Here is a 5,915-nt window from a genome sequence, read left to right on the forward strand (position 1 = left end):
TTTTTTAAATTTTTTTTTTCCTTTTTTAACGTTTGTAAATAGCTTAAACAAATATAGTTGCAAGACACAGAGGAGTAACAATTGCATTTCGCTGTAGAGTAAAACCTATCCCATGAGAGTAACGATGAAGCAGCAGGAAAAAAAATTCAATTTAATTAGAAGGAAAAAGTCATTTAAAAACTCAGAGATGCAGCCCTCGGACCGTGCGGGACGAGGGCGAGTGTCGTCTATTGCTATCCAGAAAAATGAGCAGTGCTTTCTGGAGGTGGCTGGACTGGCAAACCCGAGGCTGCGGGTTCTTCTTGGCTGGGATTGATTCTGACTTTATTTTTTTCCTTTAGAAATTTAAGGGGAAAAAAAACAAAACAAAACAAAACAAAACAACTGTGTTTTGTGGTTTGCACTTTTTAATTTCCTCTCTTTAAAAACCCCAAAGAAAGACAGACGCAAGAGGAACCGGATTCTGCGCAGCAGCATCTGCAGGTCCAGCCCCACCTCGGCTGCGGGTGTCCTCTGAGACAAGGGAAAAGGAGCTGATTTAGTGACGGGGACACGTGGCGGCGATGAAGGTGACCGGGTCACGGTGTCAGCAGCCAATCCAGCCCAGCAGCATCCTCACAGTGCCCAAAGCAGGCTGGGGACAGGGGTCCTGAGCAGCCCATCATCTTCCCTACCCAGGCTTCAGGAAAAGGGATGGGTGGCAATTTTTTTTTTTTTTTTTTTTGCAAAGTTATTTCTCGGCGTGGAGAAACGCCATCTCCTGGCTCGCTCCATGGCCATGTCCCATCAATGGAGCCACCATTAGCGAAGGAAAAGCTTGGCTCTGGCTGTGCCATAGTGGGGTGACAATGGCTAAACCCCAGTCAGGGATCCTGGGGAGCCTGTGTTCCTCCTGCTTGCCCGGCAGGACAGGGACAGCGCTGTCCTGCTGCCAGCGCTGGGTTTTCAAAGCACAAAAGCCATCGGTGGAAACCTTCCACCCAAGGCAGAACCGGAGAGCCTGGGGGGCACAATGAAATGACCCAAATCCCTGAAAACTTGCACATTTGAAGTAGAATGCAGTGGCCAGGCTGAACCAGCAGGTCTTGGTGGGAGAACCTGGGTCCCCTCCTGTTTCTCACCCTCTGACTATCCACATCCCCATCACCCTCTGAGGTGCCCCTGGGGTCCCAGTTTTGCCCCTGCTCCCCACAGCACAAAAACGCCCTTCGGGGGCAACCTTGGTTGAGAGAATTGTCTTTAGGACAGAGCTCGGATTGTCATTACCTGCAGGGAAAAAAAAAATCTTTGGTATCGTGGCAAGTTGCTCCTCAGGGCATTTTGGTTGATGTGGGCAGCAGGCACGGTGGGTCTGGTGTGGGGCAGGATGGTCCAGCAAGTCCTGGGGGGCTGAAGGGCAGGGGAGGGCACTTGGCTCCTCTGGGGCTTCCCGAGCCACTGGGTTTGTGATGGAAACCAGCTGGTGTCTGTAAGGTCCGAGGATTTGGTACTGTGGGCTGCATCCAAGTGTGGTAAGACTTTGTGGTTGGAAATGAGGTCCTGGCCTCCAAGCACCAAAGCTTCTCATGCTGGAAAAGTCTCATGGGTGGAACATGGGGGTGAGGCAAAGCTCCCCAGAGGACAGGAAGGTGGGTTAGCAGATGAGCAGATGAACGGTGCTGAAGGAATAAGCATCACGTCTGCCTAAAACCCAGGTCCTGGGTCAGTGGGTCCAGTGTCCCCCTCCACCACCTGGTACTGAGCCATGTCCCCCACCACCACCCAGTGCTGGCCATGAAGGCGGCGAAGGCTGCAGGGACAGTGCATTGGGCAAGAGATGCAGACTGAAAAAAAAAAATGTACTTTGCTTTTGGGGGCCTCTTTGGTGGGGCTCAAAGAAGCTGAGACCTCTTTCCTTGCTGTGGGCTAAGCTTTGGGGCCACCTTCAGCGAGGGAGGCAAAGGATGGAGCGGTGAAGAGGCTGGAGCAGGCTGAGGAACCAGTGTTTTAAGGGAAATGCTCTGGTAAGGGCAGGGGAGCAGAAAGCAGCAGGTACCGCTGCCGCCTCCCGGCCCCCCTCACTTTCCTGACCTCCAAAGACGTGACCCCTTACTGCTCCTCTCCTGTCTTTAAGCAAGGAGAGGAGAAGCAGGGGGAGGAAGGAGCAGGGGATGCAGCCCTGTTCGGGGGGGGGCTCTCTGGACATTTGCAGAAAGGTCCCTGGCTGTCTAGGGCCGGCAGGGAGACCTTCCGAAGTCCCCTGAGACCTGCTGGTGGGCTGGGGTCTCCAGGACCTCTTCCACCGGCTGGACACTTCTTCCCCCTCCAACCCGAGCGGGTACAGGGCTGGGAAAGCCTGGCAGGGACAGGCACTGGGTGCTGGGTGCTACCTCTGACCCCAACTACATCCTTGGGGAGAAAAACCTCAGAAACAGGTCGCTCCAGTCCATCCCCGGGTCCGGCTGGGTGTTGATGCGGCACCATCATCAGCACCTTGTTCCGTGCAAGGGCAGTGGCAGGTCTGTGAGGTCACCCCAGGGGTGACGGGCACTTGGGAGCATCAGCTGGAACGGTCTCAGCCCCGGGGGAGAGGTTTGGGGTGCCTGGGGGTCGTTTCCCTTGTCTCAGAGCACACGAGAAGCCCCGCAGCTTTGCCGGCTCAGGTTGTGGAGGCTGATGGTCTCTCCTCTGGTCTGCACTTGGGATTTGACCCACAGAGCTGGATAAAGCCAAAAAACAACAACAACAACAACGAAAATCCAACAAAAATCCAAACCCAAAGCACAGCGAGGAGCCAGACCCCACGGCGGCGGGGGGACGCCAGGGTCCCATGCCCCGGATACCCTTACCCTGTTTGCCGGGCACAGGACCCCCTCCTTCCCGGGGGACCCCCGAGCATTGCTGCCGTGGGATTTTCAGGGTGAGGAAAGGAAGAAAAGAGGCAAAGAAAGAAACCAAGGGGATAAACGACGACTCTCCCGTGGCTGCGTGAGTTGGAAAAAAACGTGATCCATGCAGAGAAGTCCTCATCAACTGAAAACTCGTGGACAAAAAAAGCACAGTTTGTCCCCTCCCGCTCCCACCCGACCACCCCTCCCCGAATAATTATTACATTACTTCAAGAAAGAGTATATTTTTTTCATGCATAAATCAAATTCTCATCTTGTCTTTTTTTTTTTCTTTTTTTTTGTCTTCTTTAAATTACATTTGAACACAGAACACATATAATAAATACTCTTGTACGACATGACTCAGAGAAAAGTAACACATCTGAACGCAAAGGTATTGTCATCATTATTAGTTTTTCTTTTTTTTCTTTTTTTTTTTTTAAAAGGACTTGTTTAAATATGAAATCTGTAAACTCCAAGGGTCCTTTTTTTTAATCTTTCTCTCTCTCTTTCTCTCTCTCTTTCTCTCTCTTTTTTTTTAAAATCGTGAAACTATCCAGCTTTCATTTCCTTAACATTCAATATGTCTCCCATTGAACGCGTCAAAGAAATAAGAACATGCCGTCTTCTGCAAAATTATAATTTAACAGTATAAAGCTTCAAGTCACAAATTCCAAAAACTAGCTAAGTAATTTTTTTTATTTTTATCACATAAACTATACATTAAATATTTTGAGGTATTTCAGAGAACATTGTCAAAGGCTTGTAAGGTCTGTGCTGGGTGGAAAAGAAGGCTTTCTCCTGCATAGAGAACGTCTTTGGTATCACAAGCCATGGGGGTGTCGGGTAGAAGTGGGGTGGCATGGCCATGGGGCGGGGGGGGGCAAGATCTGGCCAAGGCAGTGGCGTGGAGGGGTGGCAGGGGGGGGAGATGGGGGTGGGGGATGCTCTGACCTGCTCTGTCACGTTGCCCATGGGATGGAGGACCCTGGGGGGGTCACCTGAGGACCCTGGGGGGGTCCTGGACGGGCTTGCTGTCACCAGGGGGGCTGGCCCTGGGCAAGTTTGGTCCAACTCAAAAGGAGCCGCCTCAGCCAGAGCCTGAAGCCAGTAGGTTTGATTCAAGGGCAGGTTTCCCTAAGCAAAGCGTTCGGAAAAGTCGCTACGGGAGGGCAGCTTCGCCGGTGGTCCTCCCGGAGCAGAGCCGGCTGTGCCCATCTCCCCCAGTGAGCCAAAAATGCCCCTTCAGGGGACTCTAGGAATGGTTCCTGCTGGAAGGTTCCACACTCCAAACCACTCCCTAACGGAGGGGTTTGGAGAACGTTCCACTGCTCCTGCCTTCATCTTTCCAGACAGAAATGCCACCATCCCTCCCTGCATGACCAAAGAGGGAAACCAAGCCCCGAGGCTGAGCTGGGCGAGGAAGAAACACCCTGTGATGAAACCCACATCTTCACCCGGGGGGGCTTCTGCAGGGTCCCAGCACCAAGCTGGGCTGGGGAAGGATGCGGAGTGAAGCCTTTCGCTGGGAACGGTGCCCCAAAGGGACCTGAACACCAGGTCAGTGCTCCTGGGGAAGAGGGGATGGATGGAGGGACCTGGGGGACCATGGGGACATCTGAGAGAGGGGGGACACGTCGGGGAACCAGCACCTTTCCCGCAGCGAGTGGCAGGGGGGATGCTTTCTCTTCAATTAGGACAAGGGTTGGGTTTCTTTCCTTCATCCCAACACCCAAAGACTACAAGAGTTGCCGAAATCCGTGCCTTTGGAGAGCTGAGGTAACAGTGAGTCTTTAGGATCAAAGCAGAGGAGCAAAGAAATGGCCACACACCTTTGGTACAAGAAAAAGGCACTCATCTACCACACTGCCATCCCGGAGTCGCTCGCTTGCCTTCTCGCTCACTCTCTAGGGATCTGGGGGGGCTGGGGGGGGCTGGGGGGGGGGGGGGGAGGGGCTCTCGGCCGGGGTAGGGGGGCTCTCGGATGGCCCCTCTGTGGGGAGCAGGGAAAGTGGCGTTTCCAGCACAGACCAGACAAGGCAACAAAATCTTTGGTATCAGACGTGATTTTCAAATCACAAAAATTGAAAACTCAAGTGAGGTAGCCTTTATTCTCGGGTTCTCACTAGAAATGTCTTTGCATCCTTGAGGGCCTGTGGCATTTACTCTTTTTTTTTTTCCTTTTATTTTTTTCTTTTCTTTCTTTTCCTTTTTTTCCCTTTTTTTTTTTTTTTTTTCCTGTGTTTTTCACTTCCCAAACCAAGGCCCCCTTCCTGGCTTTTCAGCCCTTGAATACTACTCGATGGGGTTCAGGAGTCCACCACCATCGTCACCACGTCACGACAAGACAAGAAGAAACAACGTTAGGGGAAAAAATTAGTGGCGGGGAGTGGGGTCCTGGGGGGATGAGATTTGCTTTGCCATTAGTTTTTGGGTTGTGATTGGCAAAATACGCTGCGGCACCTGCCCCTTCCTGCTCCTTCCCTCTCTCCCACGCTCTCCTTCCAGCAATAAATTGGTTTAGTTTGGTGTGACCGTGTCCAGTCCGACACCCCCAACCCCTCCGCCACCCACCTACCCCAGGAGCTCTTTAGTTAAAGGTGTCCTCTAACCCCACTGGTGACCACGGCTGGTCAGGGCTTCATGTGCAGGGTTGTTTGTTTTTTGGGGTTGTTTTTTTTTTCATTCTTTTGTCCTTTCTTTCCTCTTTTTTTGGGGTGCTTTTGGGGGGTTGTTTTTTTTTTTTTGGTGAACACATACACTTCTTTTTTTTTTTCCATTTTTCCTTCTTTTCAACAAGGTGCCTTCCTGTTACACAACTGATCACTCTCAAAGTAAAGTGAATCGAAGAAACCATAGCGCTAGAACACAGATGGTACTATTTTACCCGCATAAATTCAATAGTGTCCTTTTTTTTTTTTCTTTTTTTTTTTCTTTTTTTTTTTTTGGTTGACGGTTAGTTTTGGAGGATGGGTTTTTTTGTTTTGTTTTCCCCAGGTGGTGGAGGGAGGAGGGGACCTTGCCTCCCCCTCCAACCCCAAGCTTCTC

This window comes from Falco naumanni, chromosome 4 (genome assembly GCF_017639655.2).
Source record: "Falco naumanni isolate bFalNau1 chromosome 4, bFalNau1.pat, whole genome shotgun sequence".
NCBI classification, from domain to species: Eukaryota; Metazoa; Chordata; class Aves; order Falconiformes; family Falconidae; genus Falco; species Falco naumanni.